The following is a 13,845-nucleotide window of genomic DNA, read 5'->3' on the forward strand; positions in this document are numbered from 1 at the left end:
CACTTTTCTTATCTGCCACATTGAAGAATCACGGACCATGCAATTATGTTAGTCTTCCAAATAATGCAATGGCAAAATTAAATAGAAAGGAGATGAAAATTCACATTTACTTTTGATGGACATCTCAGACTATCGAACTTGAAATCAGTCCTCATTCTCATTGGCCTCCTCTAATTAGTTGGGGAATAACATTTCAGAAGTGTCATGAAGAATAAACAAAAGTCTTTCAACTTTATTTGATGTTCTCATAAGTATTTATGAGAATTCCTCTTCCTAGTCTAAAGGTAGAATCAAAAATCATTAAGACTGAGTAAAATTATTATTACTACATATTTCAGGCATTCATGTATTAGAATTCTTATCTTGGGGAAAAGAAATCCATATGTGGTAGACAAAATAACGGCTCTTCACAACATGTCCCTATCTTAATCCTTACTACCCGTGACTCTGTCATGCTACCTGGCAAAGTAGAATGAAGATTCCTAATGAAATGAAGATTGTAAAAAACTTTCCTAAAGAATTTTATCTTAGAATATTTGAATGTGTCAAGGTAATCATGTGGTCCTTAAAAATGAAGGAGAGAGGGAAAAAATCAAAGATATATGTTGATTGAAAAAGGAAGAAAGATTGTCATATTGTAAAAAATGTTGTTCTAGTTCTTTCTTGAGTCCTAGCAATATTTCCCTATTTTAAGTTTCCCCCTCTTAAGTGTTACATGCTTAAAATAAATCCCCCAAACCTATAATCTTTTTTTTTTGTTTTTTGTGGGGGGGGGTTGGGGGGTACCAGGGATTGAACTCAGGGGCACTCAACCACTAAACCACATCCCCAGGCCTGTTTTATATTTTATTTAGAGATAGGTGCTCATTGAGTTGATTAGCACCTTGCTGTTACTGAGGCTGACTTGAACTTGTGATCTTTCTGTCTCAGCCTCTTGAGACCATGGGATTACAGGCATGTAATCACCACGCCCAGCTAAAACCCATAATCTTTTGTTTTAGAGAGCTCAGAATTCTGTTATCCAATCCTGAATAAATCTGAACCTTTATATTATATGAAGGGAAAAAACCCACAAATCTGTTTAAGTGTTATATCTGTTAAATTACAGATATAACACTTAGAAAATAATTGATATGACAAAGAATATGAATTTAAATGACATGAAATACTCCTATAATTCAACAATAAAAACTATAAAATTTGGCAAAGATTTAAACAGACCATTCAAAACAAGGCATATGAATAGCCAAAAGTACTTAAAGATTCATAACATCTTTAATTATCAGAGAAGCACAAATTAAACCAGAGTGTGATATTATTATATACCAAAAAACAAAGTAAATTTAAAGTAGCATTTCCATATGTTGGCAAAAATGTGTGGTAGCAACGAAAACTCTAATGATGGTGGGAATATAAATAGTAATACTCCTCTTACAAGCTGTGGGGCAATTTCTTGTCATGTTAAATATAAATGAACCAAAAATTCTACTCCCAAGAAAAGTAAAAACAAAGTTTCATACAAACAAACATACATTCATTGAAATTTCATAGAGACTTTAATCATAGTAGCCCCAAATGGAATACAACTCAAATGTTCATACCTTTGATAATTAAAACGGAATAGTACCCCAAAACAGAAGGGGAGAAACTTGTGATATTTGCATTGACATGGGTGAATATCAGATTTATACTGAGCCAAAACAGAAAAAAAAGCATAGTGTAGGATTCCATGTTTATGAAGTCCTAGAATAGGAAAGTGTAATCTGTGATAAAAGATGGAAGCCTCAGGTTCTCCTTTTATATGCTAACTTTTAAAATAAATGCAGATTTGTGTGTATTAGAAGCACAATTGCTCAGAACATGTGTCCACAAAGGTAATATTTGCTATGTAACTAATCAGTGTTTGAACACACAATATTTATAGTATGATCACAACACTATTTGTTTATTTGTTTATATATAACTTAGGGAGAAAGTATTGAGAATTAGGTAACTGTGCAGCCTCTGTTGTTTTCAGTTACAGAGAAGTCCCCTACTTCAGTAATTTTTAAACCTCCCTAGATAATTTTAATAGGCAGACAAATGGGAAACCACTGATTTTATTGTCTCTAATATCAGCTGAAGGAGATATAACCTTGAAGGCTACAATTTGAACAAAACAACTTTCAGGAGCAGAGAAGTGATACACATAATTTCAGAGAATTCCAGGGGAAAATGAGGAAGATTTGCATGCAGATTCGCAAGGTTCATCCTATAGTCATTTGTTTTAATTGCTTGATATAGACTCACATGCTGTATATTGGAGACATAAGTCTCTCCCTTATGTTTCTTGTACCTTATACTTGTAAGGGAGACATTATTAGGGTCATTTAGCTAAGATACACTTCAGGTATTCATGCTGATACCTGAAAGTTAATTACTCTTTTGATCATCTTGCATTTATATCATGAGTAATTTCTCCATTTTTTTCTTTTAATTCAAAGAAGATTTGGAATGTACTCTTTAAAATTCTAACATAAGTTATTTCTAAAAATGAGTTTGAAAACTCAGTTTATGTTATTTGCAAAAGGGGGTTTAAATATAGTACAATAATTAAATCCCTGCTCAGCAATAATAACTGTAATTCTGGTTGCTACACAATTGGGAAGTTTGGAGCCAGCTAATGAAAGAAAAATGGAAAATTATACTTTGAGATTTAGTACATTCAGGTATCAATGTCTTACTAAGCTATTTCTTCAACCTTTCTGCATATGAACTTTAATTAAAGCGTAACTTTAGAGGGTACCAGTTCAATACATATCAATAAAACCTGCCAAATTTTTAGTTTATTTTTTAACTTTGACATTATAAGAATGATGGATGTGAGCATGGGGAATTTTGAGGAGTAATATAGCGCGGGAGGCCAGTGGGAGGCGGGCCCCAGGCATCCTGAGGACAGACATGGAAACCCTGGCCAGCCTCAGTGGCCTCCAGGCCTGGCAGTGATGAAGAGAATAGGTGATTTACTGCGATGTGGAATTTGCTTTGGATATTTTAACATTGCAATGATTATTCCTCAGTGTTCACATAACTATTGTTCTCTCTATATAAGAAAATTTCTGTCTTATAAAACTCAGTGTCCAACTTGTTGTGTGACAGTCACAGAGTCAGACCTGAAAAATAACTGCATACTAGATGAACTGGTAAAAAGCTTGAATTTTGCACAGAATCATCTGTTGCAGTTCGCTTTAGAATCACCAGCCATATCTCCTGCTTCTTCCTCTTCTAAGAGACTTGCTGTCAGAGTAACATACTTCTGGAGGTTACCCACATTCTTTAAAGCAGAGGAGCAGATTAATGGACAATTTCTTGGTCAGAGTTGTCAACAAAAGAAAATGACATTAAATTCAGCCCTCAGAAAGAGGCAAGCACTTCTCTGGAGACCAAAGTGGAATATTTTATGGGAAAGACAGCCCTTGGCTTCTCAGATACTAATGGTCATGAGATACCCTCTACGTCCACTTTGAAGCAAGTTTCCAAAGTGGATTGTCCTGTTTGCAGGGTTAGCTTTCTAGAAAACCACATCAAGAAGCATTTAGACAGCTGTTTATCACGTGAAGAGAAGAAAGAAAGCCTCAGAAGTTTTGTTAACAAAAGGAAGCCACTGCCCAAAACGGTGTATAACTTGCTCTCTGATGGTGATTTAAAGAAAAAACTAAAAAGCATGGATTGTCTACTCAAGGAAATAAACAGCAGCTTATTAAAAGGCATCAAGAATTTGTACATATGTACAATGCCCAATGTGATGCTTTGCATCCTAAATCAGCTGCTGAAATAGTCCAGGTACTTGAAAACATGGAGAAGACCAGGATGCGTCTTGAAGCAAGTAAACTCAATGAAAGTGTAATGGTTTTTACCAAGGACCAAACAGAAAAGGAAATAGATGAAATTCACAGTAAATATCGTAAAGCGCATCAGAATGAATTTCAGCTTCTGGTGGATCAGGCAAAAAAAGGATACAAGAAAACTGATGGAATGTCAAAAAACAAAGTAATGAAAAAAGATGAATCTAGTAGAAAAGCTGTTACTTAGGCACATGGGACAGGAAGACGATAAAATGAAATTCTCAGATACAACCTCAGTAAGAAATCACTTTCCTCCATCAAATCTAAGTTCCCCAGAAAAGATGAAGCCTGATAGACAAGATGATTCTTCTAGTTGTACCGATATTCAGGAATCAGCTCTTTACTCATCGGAATCAGCTTCGTGCAATAGTTCCAGTTCAGACATCATGAGAGATCTTCTGGAAGAAGAGAAAGCCTGGGAAGCATTACATAAAAATGATCTTCAAAACATAGAAATAAGCCCAAGACAGAATTGCTGCACAAGAGCAGCTGAAAGTGCAGAGATTGAACCAAGAAACAAGCGTAATAGGAATTAGTGTAGGCTGTTGCTGACTTTTTAATTCAGTGATCAGAATATGGTACTTTTAATTGCCATGTATGGATTTCCTATTTATAAATGTCCAAGGGAAGATGTTAATTCCTAAATGTTAGGGTTAACTGATTTCTAGTCTCTTCTACCTTTCCAGAAAAAGTTAAGCATCTTCACTTGGTCAGTTGTCTTCTGCCTCTAAAATGTTTCTCCTTAAAAACACTAACCACATGTTCACCAGCTTTGCAGAGTGGGTAAACTATTTGGGAAAGGGATTTTGTTTGGTTTCTAAATTTCAAAATGTCTTTATACCATCTTCCTTTTCTTCCAAGGACATCAACTTCACAAAAGGATTCTTTCTGCCTATTTACTATAACAAGCACTTGAGTTAAGAGTGTCTGTATTTTGTCCTAATTCACATTCTTGGTGTGTGTAAGTACCTGATGCCTGTATATCAGCGCACCCATGACAGCAAATTCATATTTTCTAAGTTGAGTGTAGTTATTTGTTAAACTTATTTTTACACAATACTCAGAACAGGATTATAATTAAAAGTCACATCGTTAGTATTATAATTTTTAAAAAGTTACAAAGTTATTATTATAATTTAAAGTCACAAAGCCACAATAACTTTGAAACGTTGAGCTTAATCTTCTGAATGGCTCTTAAAAAAGATTATTCTTAGTATTTTTTTCAGTTGAGTTGATCAAATCTCCAGCATTTTGAATCCCAGTCATTTAATGAAAAATATGCAACAAATGTATTTTGTTAATGAAAAAAAAAAAAAAGAATGCTGGATGCTAAAAATGACAGGCAAAACTTTGCCAAAAAAGAGGATTATCTCTTTTGTACAGTGTCAAAATATCTTCTTCAGGATGTTTTTCAGTTACAAAGGAACAATCAGTATTCCCATACAATGGAGAAACCTAGGAGATACCACCTTAATCAAATACTTATGTCTAACATTACTAGTAGTATGACATGTCAATATTCACATACTCCTTAAACAATTATTTACTGATGATATAATATTACTTATTTGATATTCTTCTAAAAAATGCATAACATCAGTCTAACCAGGAGAAAACATCAGGCAATGCCAAATTGAATTATAAGGCCAAATTATTCTACAAATTAGCACAGAACCACCAAAGTCATGTAAGACAAGGAAATTATGAAGAAATATCACAGGGGAAGACCACAGGGGTATAACAGCTAAATGCAGGGCAGGATTGGAGACTGGATCCTGGAAAAGAAAAAAAGCATTGCAGGATGAAGCAAGTGAAATGATACTATGTTTGGTCATCTAGTTAATAATGTTGTATTAATGAGAATTTTTTGATTATAATATTTATATGTATGTTGTTAACATCAGGAGAAGCTAGATAAATATGAATATGTATTGAATGTGCTGGACTATTTTAGTAAACTTTCAACAAATTTTTGATTACTTTGAAACAAATTTTATATGTATATATACACAAATGCAAACATACATACACACACATGTATGTACACGTATATTGGGTTTTAAACAATCCCAGAAACATCTGGTTGCAACAGATGTTCCTCTGGATCATCAAAGCATTCATGCTGCCCTTCTCCCTTTGACATGTCCCTATTTAAAGCTATGTGGCTATGTAGGATGCGAAGATGTTGAATCTTGTTTTTCTTTAGAATTAGAAAGCTTTTAACTGTTTCAGACCCCCATTCCAGAACATGGCACTTCGGATTCTATACCTTGAGCCACTACTTACTTCCCTCCTTCAGTCAGCCCCCATACCTACTTATTTTGCAAAAAAATGGAGTAGTTGGTAAAATTTGTAATCCTTGTGGAAAAGAAACATCTTGGATTACTGGCTTAAAATCAGTGCTCTAAAAATGAAGCCTGAGTCTGGCAGGAATGCCACTGAACTCAGACACGCCCCATGGTTCAACAACAACAACAAAGCAATGTAAATTCTGAATACATCAATGAAGATCTGCCTGAGGAAGTTACTGATTTAAATAGGAGCAATCGTGGTTCTGAAAATGCATCCTCTCTCTCTACCAACTTCCTCTAAAGCAAAACCTGGCCTACTTTTTAAAGGCTTTCATTATTCTCCAAAGCCCTACCTTCAAAAACCCCAAAATGATCATAATCTTTTCTAAATGTTGTTAATATACTCCGTCCCCATATAATGGAGCTTTCCCTTTAAATTGTCATCATTTATGAATGTGACTTCTCTGGATGACTAGAATGCACACTTCTTGAAAGCAGCCCATCATAACTAGTATCATACCAAAAGTTGCATATGCGAGGAATTATTTTGTTTCTTTTCTGAAGTAAATTGGAATCCATTTATTACTTTAAAAAAAAAACCCTGTAGAGCACTAAAGACAATCTTACATCCATTTGGAAAATATCTTTAAGATTTTTCTCAATTTGAAATGTTGTAAAAACAACAACAACAAAAATGTTATCCTCCGTAGACTGAGAACAGACCCTTTCTACCAACATATTTCACTGAAAAGAACTGAAACACAGGCCAGTTAACTCTTTCTATTCCACAACGATATGATGAACAAACAACCTTTCCTAACAAGAAGAACAAACAACTGTATGTGACTCATCATGTGAATACAGGACAGTACTGTCAAACCTACTGTTTGTTAATTCACAGATTTAAAATTGGCAAGTTATGATCTGAGGATGTAGCTCACTGCTACAGAACTTATGTAGCATGTACCAGGATCTAAGTTCCATTATCAGTATTGCAAATGAATTAATTAGTTAAAATTCAGTGTTTTCTAATTCTTAGAATTCCACAGCTTTGTTAATTCTGAAGATCTTGGTGGTATTAGACAGGGTGGATTACATTTCAGGCAAAGGGAAGTGATGTGTATAAATTCTGAACCCAGAGAAGGACAGAGAGTAATATTACTTCTGAGGCTAGTAAGTGGAAAGGAAGAAGGGGATACTGCTTAATCCAAGTAGACTTTTCTTCTCACAAGAAGGCAAATCTTTTTTAGCATCAAAGACTTTCAGTAAATAAGCATTTTCTTAATATCAATAACACAGTAACAAGAAATACTTATAGGATTTTTCTCGGTTTCTGTGGCACTTTATGCACATTTCAAACACTAATAGTTTTAACAGCCAATTAGCCAGAAGTAAAAAAAATTCTGACACTAAAATGACTAGCAAATAATACTTAAGGTTTTTCCAGATAGATTTCAAAGACTCTCTTGGGTACAGAAGCAATTTATGAAAAATCCAATTTGTATGAAAAAATTAATTAAAAGACTGTTGAAAAGACCCCCAAATTTTGGCAGCTTTGCAAAACAAATATGCAAATAATGCCAAGCTTAGATGTTATGAAAATGATATTCACTTTTTGAAAAAATATTTCTTTGGTATAGGAATCGAATTGTTGTGATGTTACATGATTTTTAAACTATTAAGTAATGCATTTGTCCTTGGTACTAGGAAGTTCCTAAAACTGCTTTGATACCATTCATTTTATTTCTAACTTACACAGGAATAAACCAAGCAACCATGATTTTTATTAAGCTGGATTTGGAAGATATCAGATTCAAGCAAAGTATATAGTCTATTTTTCTCTTTAAAAGTTATACTCATTACATTTACTCAAATAGATTGCTTTCAGTGTTGAAAAACTTTAAAACCATAGTAAGGTAAGCATAAAATGAAAAAAATAAAGAAATATAACAACAGATTTTTCTTATCAAAAAATACTCTTTTTATTATAAAATAAATTTAGAACAAAGTCAATTTATAGTAGTTATATCATTGTGAATCTCACTATTAGATTCAAAACTAAAGTCTTTAAGCCAAAGGCAAACTGTGAAAAAATTTCAAATAAAAATATACCAAAGTAGGATTGGGTTGGTAACTATCTGTTGTTTTCTTATTTATATTTTAGAGGAAATAAAAACCTCTCTAGTTTCAAGGAAAAGAGAATTGGTTAGTCATAAATCAAAATGAAAATGTATCAAGTAGTAATATGTGTATTCATAAGCAAAAGTTATGTGTCTTTTAATTTCTTTAGTCTATGGTTATCTTTCTAAATTTGAAAAAAAAAAACAACAGTTTAACCTGCGTCCTACATTTTTTCTAAACATTTTCATGTAGCTTCTGCTTTTGTTGGGTTTGCTCTCTCCATCCTTATTTGCACATATATTTTCAACATTTGAAAAGTACTGAAAGTGATTTTTTTAAGTTGGTTTTTCCAGCCAATGCTAGTCGGGGTAAGACAGTATAAGACTTATAAAAGCCAGTTTTCTTTTCCCTGCATGTCACCTATACCCCCAAGGACAATAGCTATCCTATTGCCCTTGAAAAATTAAGAAAGTTCAATAAGCTGGCCTACTATGAAAACCTGTTCAAACAGTGGTTTCCAATCCATCCTGGTACCTGAAATTACCATCACTATTTATTCTGACAATATAAGAAGTTGAGAGTTACTTTAAAAACAAGGTCAAAGTAAAATGTGTACCGGGCAAAGATAATGGGCAAGCAAGACTTCAAGGAAGACAATTGGGTGGTTGTAACAGAAGAAAAGACAGGGCTTAATTTCAGTGAAACAAGATGTGTTAAGCAGATGCAGTTATTGTTGAGTTTGCAAATGTTCTTCTGTTCAATTCAGACATCTGTGCTTGATAATTTGTTCCCATTCAAGTCTGGCTCCTTGTCTATCCAAAGAGACTGGGAGATAGGGTACTGTCTTCCTTGATGATTACATTTCAGAGGGAAGACTCCCAAGTCCTTGAGAGAGACATTTCCTGGGGTTGTAAAGCAGAGAAGAGACTGAGAGAAGATTTATACACAATTTCAAAGGGACAGGGGGAAGAATTTATACTAGTATAAATTTTGTTAAGTAAGTGTTCTGAGAGAAATCTGGGCCTATAGACAACAAGAAACCTGCCTGTTTTTTACCAAATGATGATAACTAAGGCCACGGTACTTAATACAAATAAAACCTCTATAAAGCATACAACTGTAACATTATCATCTAATAGAATGCAAGTAAAAGATGGTTTACTCTTTTCACCCATAGATGTTTCCCACTCAAATCCCTGATCAGTAGAAGAGACCAACTGGAACTCAGGGAAAGACCCAAAAAGCCATGGGGGTTATTTGTGGCAGACGTGGTCCTCTGACCTAGGTGGACCTCTCCAGCAGAGGTGGGATTATTGTCTTTCCCAACAATAGAACAGAGGTGGATCAGAAATAAAAGGACTAAACCAAATTACTATAATTGTCTATGGGGCTAAAGATAGCCAGATGGTGCAAGCTCTTCCATCAGCTGACCATCCCTGCTTTTCAATGTATTCTTCAAGAGGTACCAAGTCAACACAGGAAACACAAGGCACTTAGCAGAGAAGCACCATGGATGGTTAATTTTATGTGTCAATTTTTTCGGGGCTGCAGTACCCAGAAAGTTGGTCAAAAATCATTCTGAATGTTTCTGTGAGGATACTTAGATAAGATTGACATTTCAATTGGTGGACTTTGAGATGGAGGATGTAGCTCAGTGGCAGAATATTTACCTAGTATGCTCAAGGCCCAGGGTTTGTTTTCCAGCACCGCAGGGGAGAAAATTATATCAGTGGACTTGGAGTAAATATTGACTTCCAAAATATGAGTGGGCCTCATGCAATCACTTGATGGCATGAATAGAACAAAAGACTGGCCTCTGAACAGGGAGAAATTCTACTGCAAGAATAAATTCTGCCTTTAGTCTTGAACCACAGCATCATCTCTTTTCTGGGTATAGTCTCCCAGCCCACCCAGCAGAATTTGGACTTGCCAGCTCCCACAATGTCATGAATCAGTTTATGCTAAGTCTCCTCTATTTGCAGTTATTTAAGATATGAGTCGGACGATATTTTTACAAGAAAGAAAGAAAGAAAGGAAGGAAGGAAGGAAGGAAGAAAGGAAGGAAGGAAGGAAGGAAGGAAGGAAGGAAGGAAGGAAGGAAGAAAGGAAGGAAGAAATAAATGAATAAATAAATTGCATCCAGCATCCTTCATTTTAGGAAACCTTTTCCTCAAATGAAAATGATTCCTATTTTGCATTTAAAAGATGAGTAATAAACGGCGAAGAATAACAATTATGGAAACCAAATACAGGGTTTCTGAACCCTAACACTATTGGTATTTTGGTCTAGATAATTCTTTGTTGAGTAGGCTGTCCTGTTATTTGTAGGATATTGAGTAACACCTCTGTTCTACTAGATTGTAGTAGCACTCCCCAAATACATTAACCTGAAATGTCTTTTAAATGTATTTTGTTGAATACCCACAAGCGACAAAATCACTCCTGGACTTGACCAGAATGGAGGTACACCCTGAGATTTGGATAAGTCACATTTATGCCAAATTTTTATTCAAATTCTTGTTGTCAATCTAATATTAAAAATAATGAATTTTCTTTGAGAAAATATGTAAAAAAAGGCTAAATAAAAGAAACAGCCAATTTTAACTGGGACTCCTTTCATGTAACCCCAGTAAAAGGAGTCCCCAATTCAAGAACCATAAGCATAAGGAGACCAAACCAAGGATCACTGTCTCATGGTAGCCTTTTTACTGTTATCATCTCCAAATTAGTGTCTATGAGGGATAAAAGGAACCAGATAATTTCTCAAATGTCTTCCATTTCTTTAAATCGTGTATATATCTGTGAATTATAAAAAGGCATTGAGGAAATTTGGAGTGGTTCATTATTAAAAATACCTTAAGAGTATATATTAGATAGCTTAAATGAAGTAAGATCTTATCACATGACAGACTATTTTTCTGTGTGCTTCTAGAAGGCAAATTTAGGACTAATGAGTAGAGATTACAGGAGAGTAAGGGGTAGAGATTCAGCTCAATATAAGAAACAACTTTATATCACTCCAAGCTGCTAATGTGGAATGAGGCCATGAGCTGCAGTCATTTAAAGTGCTTGAGCTGGTAAATCATTTTAGTGGGTATCATAAAGGGATTTATGCATTAGAAAAAGATGAGATTGCTTTTGAGGTTTCATTAAGCTTTAAATTATATGATTCTAGACAGATCCTTTAAAAATTAACAATGTAAAAATATTGTAGTGTTTTTTTTTCTAATTAGCTGTACAAAAACAAAGAAAATAAAAGCACTTGTCAAGAATGGCAATTATTCCTGACTAAAAACATATTCTTAGCAAACTATAATTTTCTCTCTGTGATGTCCTTACAGGGAAGTGAAGTCAGCACTTAGAGGTCACATGTTGTAATATTTCTCAGACAATGGAAAGAAAAAGGGAGCTTTTGCATCCTCCTCCTGTCTTATTCCTGAAAACTTTCATTTGCTATGCCTCCAGAGAGGAGCACTACAATCAGAGTCACAGCACAAAAGGTGACCTCCAGGGACTTCAAGTCTCACCTCCCTGTTTCAAGAATGAACAATCAGGGAAGTGTTGTCAGGTTCATTTGATCCCTTGACAAGTATTCCACAGACTAACACTGGAGCAAACATCTTTAAGCTTCTTTACTTTCTCATCCATTCACCAATTGTTGACATAGCACTTGCAACATTTCTGAATGTTTCCATACTTTGCACAACCCTCTGGCCTGCTTTCAGTATGGAAATATTTTAGGACTAATTGAAGATACATAAAGTTCCTTGGTTGGTCACACATCAAGATACACATGATATGTTTTGATATGTCTGGGAAATTTTCCATATCAAATGTTCAAATGCAACAAAGTCATCTTTCCTTGTGAAAAAAAAAATAGAGTGCAGTGACTGAAAAGAAATAAGACTTCAGATGAATTCAGAGGTCAAAGGCAAAGTCAGAATGCCTTGAATGAAGGCTGGCTCAGGGCAATATCACACAACAAGGCAGATTTATTTTAATATTTTCTGTTCATCCTTTCATATTCATTCAGCAAATATCTACTGGCTATAGACTATATTGAAGGCCTTCCATATTTCAGAATCTTCTGTTTTTAAATTTTCTTGGTTTTCTTCTCCGAAGAAAAAGACCTTTTAATTGCCCAGAATCCCTGTTGCTTGGGAAGTTGGTAACATAAAAAAGGACTGGCATGGCTACTTGCAGGGTTTTGTCTTTCATTTTGTTTTTAAGCCACTTTTAAGTGAAATCAAAAGACAAATTATCTCAGAGTAAATTTTGATGGAACCATCTGGATGGGGAGATTGTTTTAGGCAAAGATGTTATAAGAATTTTTTTAACACCAGTGAATAAAACAAAATGCCCTATGATTTGTTCTGCACAAGTAAGGGTAGTAAATTCTTTCTAGAATTTATTAAGGAGAAAATATTTCAATGATTTTTTTGTTGAATGGGTGACTAAATAAATTAATAAAGAAAAATATGACAAGAAAAAATAGAGCTCTTTCAGCAATAACTTCTGTTTGATTGTTTTTGTAACACAGTTGTCTATGTTATCTCCTCAATCATGCCCAAATCAAATGGAAGTAACTTCCTGTCTTCTCTTCCTAGGTGTTTTTTTTTTTTCAAATTCAAGTTCAAAATTATTAGTTGTCCAAATATTAGTCATCTGTATGCAGGTAAAACTATGAATCCAACAAGGAAATCTGCAATGAGGAAAAATAACTTTCAAGGGAATTCAGAATGCAATATTATATTTTCTGGAGTACTTGAAGAGCAGATGGTGAAGGATAAATTTAAGTCTGTAGAAAAAGCAAGTGCATCTATCAAGGGAAACCAGATATCAGCATGTAGAATGTGTTGCCCTTTTATTTTTAGAGTGAACTATAATGTAATTCCCTGAAATAGCAGTGCTGCTATCATAAATATCCTTGTAATTATGGGGTTTTCTCAGTGTGTGACCAAAGAAATCTGCATGATCACTACAAGAACTACATAGCTAGAAATAATCAAGGAATTCTTGCTGCTCTTGAAGGTCTTTTGTCACTTAAAAAGAAAAAGAAAGAAAAAAAAAGAAGGAAAAAAAGAAAGCGAAAGAAAGATACTAAAGTCCAATGGTACTTATGCCTTATATTATGGGAGAGATGCTTTATATTCATGCTAAACTTGAGAAGCTGAATTCATGAAGATTACAAGGCTTGAATGAATGGGGGAAATCATTAGCTAAAAGATTCCACTTGGAAACTGTAAAAGATGGGCAGACATCTCCTTTATGCACCACTGATGGGATGAAAAGCATTTGAGGGCCTTTAATAATAATTCTTTGTATGTGATTTCACTGAGTCTTTCATTATTTTAAATGACCTTGGTAGTTGATGCGTACGTTCCTGGTGAGAACTGAAGTGTAAATTATTACCATATTGAAATGAACTATAATGTGTCACTTTCATTCATTTTTATTAGTAGTATAGGTTGCAACAATAAATACTACCTACTTTAATCCAGATATAAATCCTATGTAAAAAAACATGTATTGGACTTTTAGGCAATCTG

At 34.3% G+C, this 13,845-nt stretch overlaps 1 pseudogene; it reads left to right on the forward strand.

The window, feature by feature from the left end:
• Window positions 1-1,860: 1,860 nt before the first annotated feature.
• On the forward strand, window positions 1,861-4,420 carry LOC101960853 (E3 ubiquitin-protein ligase RAD18 pseudogene; annotated as a pseudogene).
• The last annotated feature ends 9,425 nt before the right edge of the window (window positions 4,421-13,845 follow it).

Source organism: Ictidomys tridecemlineatus, chromosome 12 (genome assembly GCF_052094955.1).
Source record: "Ictidomys tridecemlineatus isolate mIctTri1 chromosome 12, mIctTri1.hap1, whole genome shotgun sequence".
In the NCBI taxonomy this organism is placed as follows: domain Eukaryota; kingdom Metazoa; phylum Chordata; class Mammalia; order Rodentia; family Sciuridae; genus Ictidomys; species Ictidomys tridecemlineatus.